Source organism: Amphiprion ocellaris, chromosome 23 (assembly GCF_022539595.1).
Source record: "Amphiprion ocellaris isolate individual 3 ecotype Okinawa chromosome 23, ASM2253959v1, whole genome shotgun sequence".
NCBI classification, from domain to species: domain Eukaryota; kingdom Metazoa; phylum Chordata; class Actinopteri; family Pomacentridae; genus Amphiprion; species Amphiprion ocellaris.
The window spans coordinates 20,134,786-20,148,539 of NC_072788.1; the positions used below are offsets into that span (position 1 = coordinate 20,134,786).

Consider the following 13,754-nt stretch of genomic DNA (forward strand, 5'->3'; position numbering starts at 1 on the left):
GAAAGTAAAACAAAATCAGAAGCAATTTCTTTTAAAAAAAAAAAAAAAAAAAAAAAGCACTAAAATGCTTAAATGTTTTAACCAAGCTTGAACCAAGTCATTCACAGATTCAGAGCTAATGCTAAATCTGATTCTGAAAAATTCTGCATGGTGTTTTTCTTTTAATCTGAATAGGCTAATTTCTGGTGACTAGTGGGACACTCAACAACCAGCTGGATAATTAACTTGAAACTGTACAGAAGGGTCATTGGGATTTTTTCCCCTGCAAAACTGGAAATTTGCTGTTCCAACACATTGAGAAAGTTTTGTGGTCCCATGCAACATATCTTCACCACAACTTGCAAAAAACATTGCAAGTCTTATTGTGAGGCAACATAAAAGTAGAATAAAACAGAATAGAAATATTTTATTAATCCCTGAGGGGGAAAATCAGTTGTTACAGAAGAGAGAGTAAAGTTACCACCACCATAAATACGGAGGAATATGCAAAAATATGCAGAAAGTAAAAATAAACAATAAGAAAAATGTAAAATGCAAAATGCACAAAAGTAATATACACTCTAAGTAAAAATGTCCAATGTGAAATAAGAATGTACGAAGTCCCCACTTGACCCTAAGTGAGCCTCATAGAAAACACTGCAAATGCTACAGAGAGGAAAGATAAAGTAACTCTTGATGCATTTATTGCACATTCTTTCTTCTGAAAGGCTGTGAGCAACACAGGAATAAAGTATCTTCAATGCAATGCACAGCCAGCATAACTGTGTCAACTCACTGAACACACAAAACTACTGCATGTGATCACTGTTATACTCTGTTACACCTAATGTGTCACAAAACACAAAATTAGTTCAGGAAGAAAATCCTCCTCCAGGCCTTTATGTCCTTCAGATATGCCTGGAGTTTGACTGACTGATTGGTATCATTTGGCTTTATAGATCAATATAACTGGATGTCATCTGCATAACAATGGAGATTTATGCAGTAATTCCAAATAATATTGCCGAAAGTGAGCATATACAAAGTAAATAATACTGGTCATAACACAGAACACTGTGAAACTCCCTAACTAACTTTGGCATGAGCAGAAGAATCATCATTAAGATGAACAAATTGGAATCTGTCTGATAAATATGATTTAAACCAGTTCAGTGCAGTTCCTTTAATCCCAATAACATGTTCCAGTCTCTGTAATAAGATGCTGTGATCAACTGTATCAGATGCAGCAATGAAATCCCATAGAACAAGTATAGAAAATAGTCCAGTGTCTGAAGCTATTTGAAAATCATTGGTGACCTTCACCAGTGCTATTACTGTACTATGACGTATTCTAAATCCTGACTGAAACTCTTCAGACAAACCATTTATATGCAGATAATCACATAATTGGCTTGCAACAACTTTTTTAAGAATTTAAGAAATAAAAAGGAAGTGTGGATATGGGTTTGTAGTTGGCTAAACACACAGATCTAGAGTAGGCTTTTTGAAAACTGGCTGTATTGTAGCGACTTTAAAAGCCTATGGTATGTACCCTGTTAGTAAGGAGAAGTTGATGCAATTTAATACTGCAGTGTTAATTAAAGCAAAGTTTTCCTTAAACAATCTAGTGGGGATGGGGTCTAACAAACAGGTTGCTGCTTTAGAGGAATTTACTATAAACAAGAGCTCTGAGAGATTTACAGCAGAGATGTAATCCAAGTATAAACCTGATCCTATGGATCCACTGCATTTAAAGATATGTTCAGGACTTTTTGTCTATTATCAAAACTTTATTTGTAAAGAAGGTCATACAGTCATCACTACTGAGAGCTAAGGGAATAGAAGGCTCCATAGAGGTGTAACTCTTTGTCAGCCTGGCTACAGAGCTGAAAAGAAACCTGGGGTTTGTTTTTGTTTTGAAGATGAATAGTAGGCAGTTCTTGTCCTATGAATAGCTTTTTTATATGTCAGAAAAATAATTTTTCCAGGCTAGCTGAAATTCTGCTGAATTTGTAGAGTGCCATTGCCTATCGTTATACGAAACATTGCACTGTCAACAATATTTTGCTGTTTTTTTGTTTTGTTTTTTAAATTTCTGTGCTATGAATAGTGTACATTTGTACATTTTCATTTTTCTTTGCGTTTTTGTGCTCAATTCAGCACATAAGCTAAACAAATAAATAGAGACACTTCACAATTCACCCAATAGGCCAGAGCCAGTCTACAATGGGAAGTAGAGGGCATTGCTGAACTAAATGACTTTTTTTATAGCAATGTGGTCCTATCAGCACTGTGGACCTGTGCAGAGCATTGATTCCACAGATGGGGGTATACTGTATACTTCTATGTCAATGCATTATCTCACACAATATTCCACTGCTGTCCTGAGGTCCAAAATGTCTATGGGATTGGAAATGGAGGCATTGTATATTACTACTTGTTCTTTTAAGGTATTTTTTCTATGGCCAGGCCTGAATTAACTTCTGTGAGAGCTTAAACTAAAAGAGGATTGCTGCTTGTACAGGTTGCATTTTTGCTTTAATTAGATAACTCAGTGCCAAGGTAGAAAGGAAACAAGACAGGACAAAAAAGCTTGGAGTTTTTGGAGCATGTGGAGATCAGGAGCCGGGGGCAGTTTCTCACTTGGTTCAGGTGATAAGCCTTACTATGCTTGGTTATCAGTTTACACTTGACAGCATTTTTAAATGAGATCAAATAAGATAGGATAATCCTTTATTGCTCCCCACGCCAGTGGAAATTCACATTGTTACAGGAGCAACATTTTTACAGCAGAAACAAACATGATGATGATGATGATAATAATCATAAGAAGAATAAGAATAAGTACAAGAATGAAAATGAATAAATACAGTATAAACAAACTGTAAACAAACAGCAACATAAAGTGGCTTGTAAAATAAGTGTAAAAGACGCAGCAGTGCAAAAATTGCTCTGCAAATTTTATCATGGTTTGAAATCATGATGCTGATGATATGAAATAAGTCCGGTTTATGTTAATATCAGCCAGTAATGCTAATGTTGTACAGTCTTACAGCAGATGGTATAGATGATGTGTGATAGTACTCCTTCTTGCAGGATGGATGTCTTGGTCTGCTGCTGAAGGAACCGCTTAAAGCCCCTACAGTCACATGCAGTGGGTGAGAGGGATTGTCCATGATGGATATGAGCTTTACTTTATTGATGTCAAGGGAATTAATAAAATATTCATCTATCTATGGATGATGGACGATGAATGAGACTAGAAAAGCAGGAAAACAACAAAGTCTGTGTATAATGCTGTAACAAAAGCTCACTAATGTTTCGATGAGTATTAAAATGATTCAAATGCTATTGAGTTTACAGGTACCACATATAAAGCAACAGTTTACTCAAAAAAAGTTATTTATATGTTAATTTCATTTAATAATTATTTGTATATAGACAACTATGTAGCATGAACTGATGCTAGATACCACCACATTTACTGTACATCTTAAGCTTAATTGCAATGCCAATTCTATCGTGGGGCCTTTAAAGACATACAACTCAACAACAAAATACTTAAGGAACAGCACAAATCACACAACCAAAATAATAAAACCAATTATAAACCCAGTCTGAAAACACATAAAGGACACTCAGAGACAATGCACAAGACATAAACTATGATAGGCATACAATAAAACCGCTATATAACAAGACATCAGTACTGACTACATCACTGATCCCTCTTTAAAAACATTTTCAGTTTGGGTTTAAATGGCTCCAATCAAGAGCCAGTTTCAGTCCTGCAGCTAGACAGCTCCACCTGCTGATTCACTATCAATGTCATTACATTTATTCATTATACTCCCTATTTTTTAAAAAAAAATTATGAATTGTGATGTGTCATTTTCTATCTGTCTTCTGCTTTAAGATTTTCAGTTTAAATTTAAATCTATGCTAAAGTTAAAGACGTGTTTGTAGTCTGCAACCCCAAAATGGTTCAAAGTCTGACCGACAGTGGAGAAGCAGGAATAATGACTGACCAGTTGTTACTTTTTGCTAAGATTAGCAACAGGTGGTGGAATTCACAGGGTCAGAAGTTGACAGCTGTTCAGTTTTACATTTCTATAAATTAAAAATAGAGTCAAAACATGTCGTTTTTAATTGGCCATTGTAACAATATTGAAGTGTGTGTGTGTGTGTGTGTGTGTGTGTGTGTGTGTGTGTGTGTGTGTGTGTGTGTGTGTGTATGTACTCCATATATAAACCAGTCTACCAGTCTAAAGCTTGGAGACACGTTCTCATTTAATGATTTTTCTTTCTTCTCACCGAAGACATCAAAACTATGAATGAACACATATGGAATTACTGCTTTGCACACTCCTGGCATTCTCTTTGATGAATTTCATGAGGTAGTCACCTGAAACGGTTTTCCAACAGTCTTGAAGGAGTTCCCAGAGATGCTGAGCATTTGTTAGCCCTTTTGCCTTCACTCTGCACTCCATCTCATCACCATCTGGATTGGGTTTAGGTCAGGTGACATATACGGCAGTGAACTCCTCATCAGCCTCCAACTATCATTCGCTTTACTTGTGCACCAGTGATAGAGTTTATTTATCCATGACCATCTCTCAGGCTGCATCGACAATCCTCCTCCTCCTCCCTCTCTCCACCTTCGTCCTCTACCTGAGTCACCAAAGATGGCAGCAGCATTCCTTTAAAAGAGCAACTCACTCTGAAATCTTCACCTACCATGTGGCCTCTATGGAGCTGCTCTGGGTCTTGGGGAGTTTCTGCTTCTTTGGTGGCCTGTACAGTAACCACTTGGTAATGATAAATGTAGGGGTGTAAACTTATTCCAGCACCCTGTCCAAAGAGGTATTTTTTCACGTCCTGACCTGCGTAGAGTGCTACCTGGCTGTTGTGTGGACGGACCTTAACTTAGACCAGTGAGGTCTGCAGATCTTCAGATGTTCGTCTGGGTTCTTTTGTGACATCGTAGATATCAATGCTGTTGGAGAAATGGTGGTCGTTGGTCCACTCCTGAAACTTCACCACTGTTTAATGTTTCTCCATTTGTGGATACTGTCTTTCTCTTGTACCCCCCAGACCGATGAATGTCAATGACTTTCATGTGTGTAGCATCGTGTGGTGCATCATGTGCTGCTTTTTGAGACCCTTTAGCTACTTCGCAATGCCAGATAAGTTCTAATTAGTGATGTTTAGGTTCAACAAGCCTGGCAGTAATCATATGTGAGTGTGGATGGTTAAAAGTGAACCCAATTGCCAGATGAATTTGGTAATTTGGAAGATTGGTAGCTAAGGGGGCAATTATATTCTCACATAGGGCAAGGTGGGGTGGACAGGATTTTTCTTTCAAAAAAAAGAAATCATCATGTAAAAACTGCACTTTGTGTTTTCTTGTTTTATCTTTGTCTGACATTAAAATTAGTTTGATTATCTGAAACATTTACATGTGACAAATATGCAAAAAATAGGAGATTTCTGTAGAGGGGCAAATACTGTTTCATTGCACTGTATGTACCTACCTTACAGCTGGTACTTTTCTCCCAGAAAATGGTCCTTGAACAGGTTCTACAGGATTAGTTTCAGTGGTCAAATGTGCACAAAGGTGCAGATTGCCTAAAAAGGGTCTGCAAGTCCCTGCAGAGGAAAATGTTTCATAAGACAAAAAGCTTTGACACTGGAAAATCAGATTCTATTGTCCAGCAAGAAAAATGTGCATCCGCAGTTTTCTGGGATGATGCAACCAATAGGTGGTTTGATTTACGTCACTGCACAACTATAATCAAGACTGCTGTAGTCCCAACATTTAAATACTGCCTGAGTAATAAGTAAAGTGGTAGGCAAGTATAACAAAGTCCAAGCAAAAATCAGACCCAATCCCTTGCAGACACAAGACAATTAAATCAACCAAAAGGCTTTAACCAATGGTTGTTGTTATCTAGTTTTGGACAGTTTGATTCTTTCTGTAGAAAATGGTCTTTAACAATAAATATTTTTTTTAAATGTCATTCTTGAGTGATGGGTGTTTTGGAAGCTTTTCCAGTATGGTGTAAATTATCAAGCACATAAATCATGTATGAGTTGCTTTCAAACTGCTCTGTAAACACAGTCTGCGTGATACTGCTTCATTTGAATAGATGTCTGTCTTTCTATGCAGGTAATTTGAATCCTGTCAAATGTAATGGATAACATGAATCACAACCACTGATGTGTAAATATGTCAGTCCTGCTCAATGCCCAGGAAGAAGAAACACAAAAACTTTTTGCCCCCTATTTATTGTCCTAATCTGCAGCTTGTTGTCTTTCAGATGTTTGAAACTGAAAAAGAATTCCTCGAAACTAATGACACAGACTTGTAGCTACCTATTTTGATGCCTATTTGGATAAAGAGTGAAGTTTTCTCTGCATAAAGTCTCCACAGTAGTGAGAAATTGCTGGGGTAAACCTGCCTTCTGTCTTTAACCACCCTGTGGCCCTCTGAAGGGTGAAGTGGAGACAGATGATGGTGGATGGGTGGATTTGCACGGTTCAGTTTACAGTAAGAGAGTCATGCAGAATCTCTAATTTGCTTTGCATCATGCAAAAAGCTCAGACAGTCCTGCTGCTGTGACACATGAACATCTTCAACAGAGGCAGAGACATCACTGCACATTTGGAATGAACAGCAGTCAGCCAGGTTGAGACGAGAGACTAAGGACAATCAGGAACACTGCAGGCAAGGTTGGTGTTCTTTAATAACTTATTCATTTTCAGTTAACATGGTACTCCACTCCAAATTAACTTCAGCAGACTCTTGCCAGTTTTTCACACTTTCGATTCTTTTATTTTTACTCAATTCCTTCATAGCAACATAAAAAACTGATGTGGTCACATCCACACATCCACTTGTCTAATTCTGATTTGTAAATGAATTTAATTCAAAACTCCCGTTCCTTCCAGAGACCAGTAGTGTAAGAAAGCATTACATGTCACGTTCATTTCATTTAAAATGCAAAATCCCTTTCTGAACATATTTTGGGCAACAGGCAACACAGATCAGAAGTATGATTCCTCAAATGTTGCAGGTCATTAAAGAAGACTAAAATGACAGTGGATAAAATATTCAAGCTACCAGTCGAAACTCCCTGTAACCTTCCATCTCCAAGATTAACTGTGTCAATCTTTCTCTGTTTCCCCCTTTAACCTACTGTCTCTTTATTTGTCCCTCTAATTTCTTTTTCTCCTCAGACCGGCATTATATGCAGCAGATATGTCTGTTAACTCGTCATCAACTTCCAACTTGTTCTACGCCTGTATCAGCATTGAGGTTAGCATGTACATGTACTATACCATTGTTCAACTGAGAATCCTCCTCCTCCTCCCTCTCTCCACCTTCGTCCTCTACCTGGGTCACCAAAGATGGCGACAGCAGCGTTCCTCTAAAACGACAACTCACTCTGACATTTTCACCTATCATGTGGCTGCCATGGAGCTGATCTGGATCTTGGGGAGTTTCTGCCTCTTTGGTGGCCAATCCACTAACCACGCAGCAATGGTACTAGTCGGACAGTATATTTGTTCTGTTCCTTACTCCGGAGAGCTATGTTTTCACGTCCTGACCTGTGTGGAGCGCTACCTGGCTGTGGTTCATCCCATCACCTACATGGGGCTGAGAAAAGCTCGTGGGGTCAGAATCAGAAACATCTGTTCAGGCTGTATTTGGCTGCTGAGCTTTGGAATCTCAGGTGTTGTTATACCCTTCCTTGACTCCACCTTCATCCCATCTTTGTGCTTTTTGGTTTTCTCCACAACAGTCATATCGTTCTGCAGCCTGTCGGTTCTCTGTGTTCTGATTCGTCCAGGTCCAGGGGAAGGAGGTGGGGAAAAGCAGCATGTTGACCAATCAAAGCAGAGAGCTTTCTACACCATCACGGTTATCACAGTCACTGTGTGGTTGTGGTTTTTTGGCCTCATTTTTTCCCAGGCTGTGAATATATCACCTGGACTGGGCATAAGTGTTCGCTGTGTGGTGATGATGAGCGCTGGCTTAATAAACCTGCCCAGCACTTTAGTGTCTCCTCTGCTGTATCTTCACAGGGCAGGAAAACTGTCATGTTGCTGTTAAAACAATGAGTAAAGATACATATTAGATTTGAGTAAAACAGACCTGAGTGACTGGATGAAATATGAGAAACTCTGATGTAAGAGGGGTTGTTGGTTTAAAGCTTCAGTGTAACAAAGATTCTGCTAGGATATTCTATGTAGTTAGTTTAGTGTTTTCTTAGCTGTTCCAATAGTTGGATAGGTGCTGTAGCTGCTTGGGTGTTTAGCTGGTGATTGCAAGGTTGACTGTTAAGCTTGGACGGGACAAGATGAAAGGTATGTCTTGTGTTAACTCACAGTACAAGTTTTGATTGGTCTTTTTGCGTCACCAAATTAGAAGATTTCCTTGATAACACTGTACAGATCATCTAATCGGCCATGTTTGTTCACCTTTGACAGTGGTTGGTGAAGAGAACAGAATCAGAAAGGAATTCAGACCCAGATATTTACCAATGCAGAAATATTTTAGCAGTCAGAGTACCCAGAAAAAACCCACGCATGCACAGGGAGAACATGCAAACTCCATGCAGAAAGATCCCAGGAAGGCCGGGACGTGAACCAGGGATCTTTTAGTTGCAAGGTGAAAGTGCTAACCACTATGTCACTGTGCAGCCCAGAATCTAAAATGTAAAATATTCTAATTTGTTTAGTTCAATTCAATTTTATTTATATAGCACCAATTACAGTCAAATTGTCTCGAGATGCTTTACAGAACCCATAATGTCTGACCCCCAGAGCAAGCCAAAAGGCGACAGTGTCAGGAAAACACCCTTTTAACAGGGAAAAAAAACCTCGAGCAGAACCCGGCTCTAATGTGGGGGGACCCATCTGCCTGCTGGCCGGGCGGGTTGAGAGGGACAGAAGAGGTAGAAAGGTAGAGGAGGTGGGGGGGACAAGGACCATAAAACACACAATTTGATACATGCATGATAAGACAGATAATACATGCAAAGTACAACTGACATGGAAACTAATTATAGTTTACTGCTATGGTGTATGGCTCTGGCATTAAATATAATACATATATAGCTGGTTGTAAATTCAAAAATATGTAGATGAGCAAATCAAGTATAGTAAAGGCAATGCAGAGTAGACTGGTGGAAATGGGCAGCTGGAAGCAGTGGGCTGGAGGAAGGTCAGCAGCAGCATCCCACAGATGGAGATTAGGCCAGTTGGTGGGAGAACAACCACAGATCTGAAGCATCCAGCATCCAGCTCTGGGACCAGGGACACTCGGAGAAAGGACACAGAAAGAAACAGAGTGAGTGTAATGCAATAATGGTATATATAGTAAATACATAGGTAGTTAGAGAAGGGCTCAGTGCATCAAGAGAGGTCCCCCAGCAGCCTAGGCCTATAGCAGCAGAACTAGGAGCAAACTTAAGATTTTTTGGTCCACGACATAATTACTCCACCAAGGAACATGGCAGAGTTATGTGACGATCGGCACACATTTGTCTTTCCGTCTATTTGTCTGTTAGCAACATTACTTCAAAATGGACAAACTGATTTGGATGACATTTTCAGGAAGGTCAGAAATGACACAAGGACCAAGTGATTAGATTTTGGCAGTGATGCAGCTTATAGTCTGGATCCACGGATTTGTTAAAGATTTCTGTATCACTGTGAGATAGCGTCACGGCGTCACTGTAACTATCACTACAAGTGGACACTATGTCAGCTGCCTGCTGACGATCACATGATTGCGATCCTACTACAAATCGACTGATGTGGACTTAATGGGACTTGTTCATCGGAAATGATACAGGGAACAATTGATTAAATTGTGTGGGTGTTTCCGAGTCCCATCAATTCCTGCCACCCGCTACATATTCAGGTCACGCGATTTGGTATCTGTACATAACGTACACATGCATAACACATGCCTGTGCTCAGCACAAGGTCATTTTTTTTGTGGGTACATCTATATTAAATGGCCACATTCTATGGTGCTGTGATTTCTGCCACAATTTTCTTCAAGATTTCAGCCGTCGAAAATGATACAACTGAGTACTGCACTCTCTCAGTGCTTTTCTTGTTCAGTATGTTTTCTTTCATAGTTTTGATGTCATCCGTTTTCATCTACAACATAGAAAATAATTAAAATAGATAAAAAACATTGAATGAGGAGGTGTGTCCAAACCTTTGACTGGTGTTGTATATGTGACATATATGAATGTTTGTAATGTGACCTAGTATAAAGGTGGAAAAGTCCAAACTTAGAGGATGTGAATGTGGCAGAGGCAAACATCAATCATAGACTTCCACCTAAAAGAGTGGGGTTTGTGTCCAATGTAGCAGTGTTTTTTTTTCTTAGCATATAGTTAACTTGTTATTAAATTTTTGTTATTCATTATAATTCTTTCAATGTCAGCCACTAACTTAATGCAACTGAACTACTTGGCCAGGTTTATGGAAAAATCATGATATGGGATAAAGTCAATACTTTTGTAACAAGCATTTCACTTCATTTTCTTGGTTACAAGGGTGATGAGTGTCCTCCAATTTAAAAGAAGTGACAGTGAAACCATCGCCTCTGAAACATCCCAAACACATATTTGTAAACATAATGACAAATGTTTATGTAAACGTAAACATAAACGTCATTCATTATATCTGTAAATTCATGTGCATCTACTTATGTTATTCTGTAGATTTTTTCTGTATTATATTTTCTTTATTTTTTTTATCTTATTTTATTTACCTCCACTTTATACACTTATATTCTTATTGTTTACACCTTTATTGAATATCCATGCTGTTGTAATAACTGAATTTCCCTCGGGGGATTAATAAAGCCAGTCTAAGTCAAAGTCTATGACATGTAAGCCTTATTAGATACATACTTCTCTATGCCAAAAAAACCTAACATGCCATTTGGTAATAACATCCTGAATCACACACCTTTGAAGTTTAGACATATAGAAACATCAACATGCTCATGAGACATGTGAACGTTTGTGTTCTGTTAGAAAAAAGATACTTTGCCGCATAGGGGCCATTTCTAATTTTTTTTTTTCAAACCCAATCTTTAAACAAGATCTTATTTATGGCGGATCTTAATTACATTGTTCTTTAGTTTTTCCATATGATGTGATGGCATTTTTACACAGACATATCCCTGCCACCCAAATACAAAATGACCAAACTCCTCGAGCTTGTTAAAAGTCTTTGCACGTCTTCTCGACACACACACACGCACGCACGCACGCACGCACGCACGCACGCACGCACGCACGCACGCACGCACGCACGCACGCACGCACGCACTCAGATTGCTGGGGGGAGGGCTGCAGTGATGCTGAGCCGCTCCAGTGACTCCAGTATGGAGGCTGACGTAGGGAACTGGGAGAGGCGGGGCTTGTAGTCGGTGCTGAGTCTCCAGTGTATCACCGGCAGAGCCGCGCTGTCCGTCTTTCATTCATCACCGGAACTGTGCAGCTCTAGCATCAGCCGTGGTACAGTCAACCATCCTGTCTCCTCCGACCAAGGACACCGCCGCCGGTCATCATCCGCGGTAAGACCCGCAGAACAGAAGGCTGGCAAGCGGCTGCCGCTTAGATAACAGGCGGCAGTGCGCTATCCTATAGGCTGTCTGAGGGAAAATTACCAGCCTATAACATCCCTGTATGGGCTACGGAGCGCGTGCGATGCTCAGCGGTGCTCGGTAGGCCCGCGGGGTTCATTGTGACGTAGCCTACCGGATTTGACGGTATTGTTTGATTTTAATCACCAGCGCTAGATATTACGTAATATTATTAAATGTGTGGCAGGCTGCTCAATAATGATACGATAGTGACATTGTCGGATTATTTAGGCTCTTTCTGATCTTTGGAAGCCCATCACTAATGACGACACACACCACAGATGAATGTGGATGTCTAACCTTGACATTTTTTTTCCTTTAAAGCATTATTCCTGTAAAACTCCGCTTTTAGTCGCCATTTGAACACTATGTGCAACATAACGCTCCATAACTTGGCATTAAGGTCATCATGATTGTTTTTGGTGTAGTCTCATTCATTCAGTCTGCTCAGCTATTCTTCCAACGCAGTATAACGGAAGATACTCAAACTGCTGATGCATAAAAAAACAAATTCGTACATTTAAGCACCTGCAAGAGAGTGGAAAAAATCAAAATGTGATTTTTACAAGGGTATGATGTTCAGTTTATGATTGCATTTTTTAATATTTATTTTGCATGTGCCACTAGGCTGCCTATTGGGTTTGTAGAGTGTAGTGGATAAAATGGAATGCAGATGATTTCTGTACCTTTGGACAAAAAACAAAACAAAACAAAAACCAAACCAAAGCCCCCCCCCCCCCCCCCCCAAAAAAAAAACCAGAAGCAGCTTATTCAGTGGCAGAGAGGCATGAGGATGCAGACTACAGAGACTACAGATATGTGGGATATTTCCAAACTAGTCAGCTAGGCATTTTCCATTCCACTATCTATCAAACACATAGACCTAGTTTTTTCTTTGTCTTTTGTCAAATTAGAGCTGCAAGTAACCTAGATGGCTATTTTCATTAGCTGCTTATTAATCTAGAGTTAGACAATTAGCTGATTCCTCCATTGCCAATGATTAATAAACAACCCAAATCATTTTTTTCAAGCTAAAGTACCCTGCCGTACACTTCCTGCATATCTGGTGTGAAACGGAGAAAAGGTGTAATTTCTCACATTGGAGAAAGTAAAACCAGAGATTGTTTGGCATTTTGCTTAGTATTTGGTGTGAGCTTTGAATGTGTGATTAGTTTTCTGCTGAAAAACAACAAATTGATTATCAGGTCAGCTCACGGCATCATGGAACTACAATGAAATAACTACTGAATATGGTCTGAGAGGTTGGTTTTTCTACATGAAGACATATTTTGTTGATTTTTGTTATGGATGGTTCTACTGAGGCAAACAAAAAGGATGTACAGTAGTCTGCAGCTTTTAAGGGATAGTTTTTAATCAGGATAGTACTGGACAATTATGTCAAAGTAGGCCTTGTTTATTTAAAGCATTACCTACTGAGTTAGTTTATCTGTTGATTTTTTACTTTTTTTTTGGATTTGTTGATGTGTCATCTAGCCTATAAAATATCAACAACATCCCCAACATGAAAAAAGCAGGTAAATGTCCACCTGAATATGTTTAGTCTATAATGAAACACTGACAAATCATCACACTAGAAAGCTGCAAATGTGCAAATATTTGCTAAATAATTTCATTTTTGTGGCCATGTCAGTGCAAAGTAGTGTATTGGATAGTTTATGCATTTTAGATCATTTGGACAAAATGACATAAACGTCTGTTAGAAAGGGAGGTAATGGTAAGAATGCAATCTATAGCTATGGGGAATAATGTCGGGGGTCTCGTTTTAAAAACTAGTCAGTGAGACACTCTGGCACTGGTCTATTTTCTGTTGATTGATAACGGATTGGTTGATTAAACTGTCAAGTGTTTCAAGCTCTCGACATTATACTTGTTTTTCAGTGCACTAACCATTCAATAGGATTCATGCTTTGAGTGACCCTTGAAGTTAAAATGTTGTCTTGATGTGAATTTATCTGTAATTTGATGATGTTTTGTGTGGGCAAAAAACCAAACATCTACCTTTTAATGGCATTTAACGATAAGGTCCTCAGCTATTTGACATGATGCATTGTCTCACTGGCTCTTTTTTTCATAC

At 39.1% G+C, this 13,754-nt stretch overlaps 1 protein-coding gene across 2 annotated transcripts in view; it reads left to right on the forward strand.

The window, feature by feature from the left end:
• Positions 1 to 11,389: 11,389 nt before the first annotated feature.
• nat16 (N-acetyltransferase 16) overlaps positions 11,390 to 13,754 on the forward strand; it is a 33,275-nt gene continuing 30,910 nt past the window's right edge. The window contains exon 1 of one of the 2 annotated variants that reach the window (XM_023263608.3): positions 11,390 to 11,590. The gene's annotated coding sequence lies outside the window, so the exon portion shown is untranslated. The remainder of the gene's footprint in view (positions 11,591 to 13,754) is intronic. The other variant, XM_023263609.3, reaches the window with a different exon arrangement.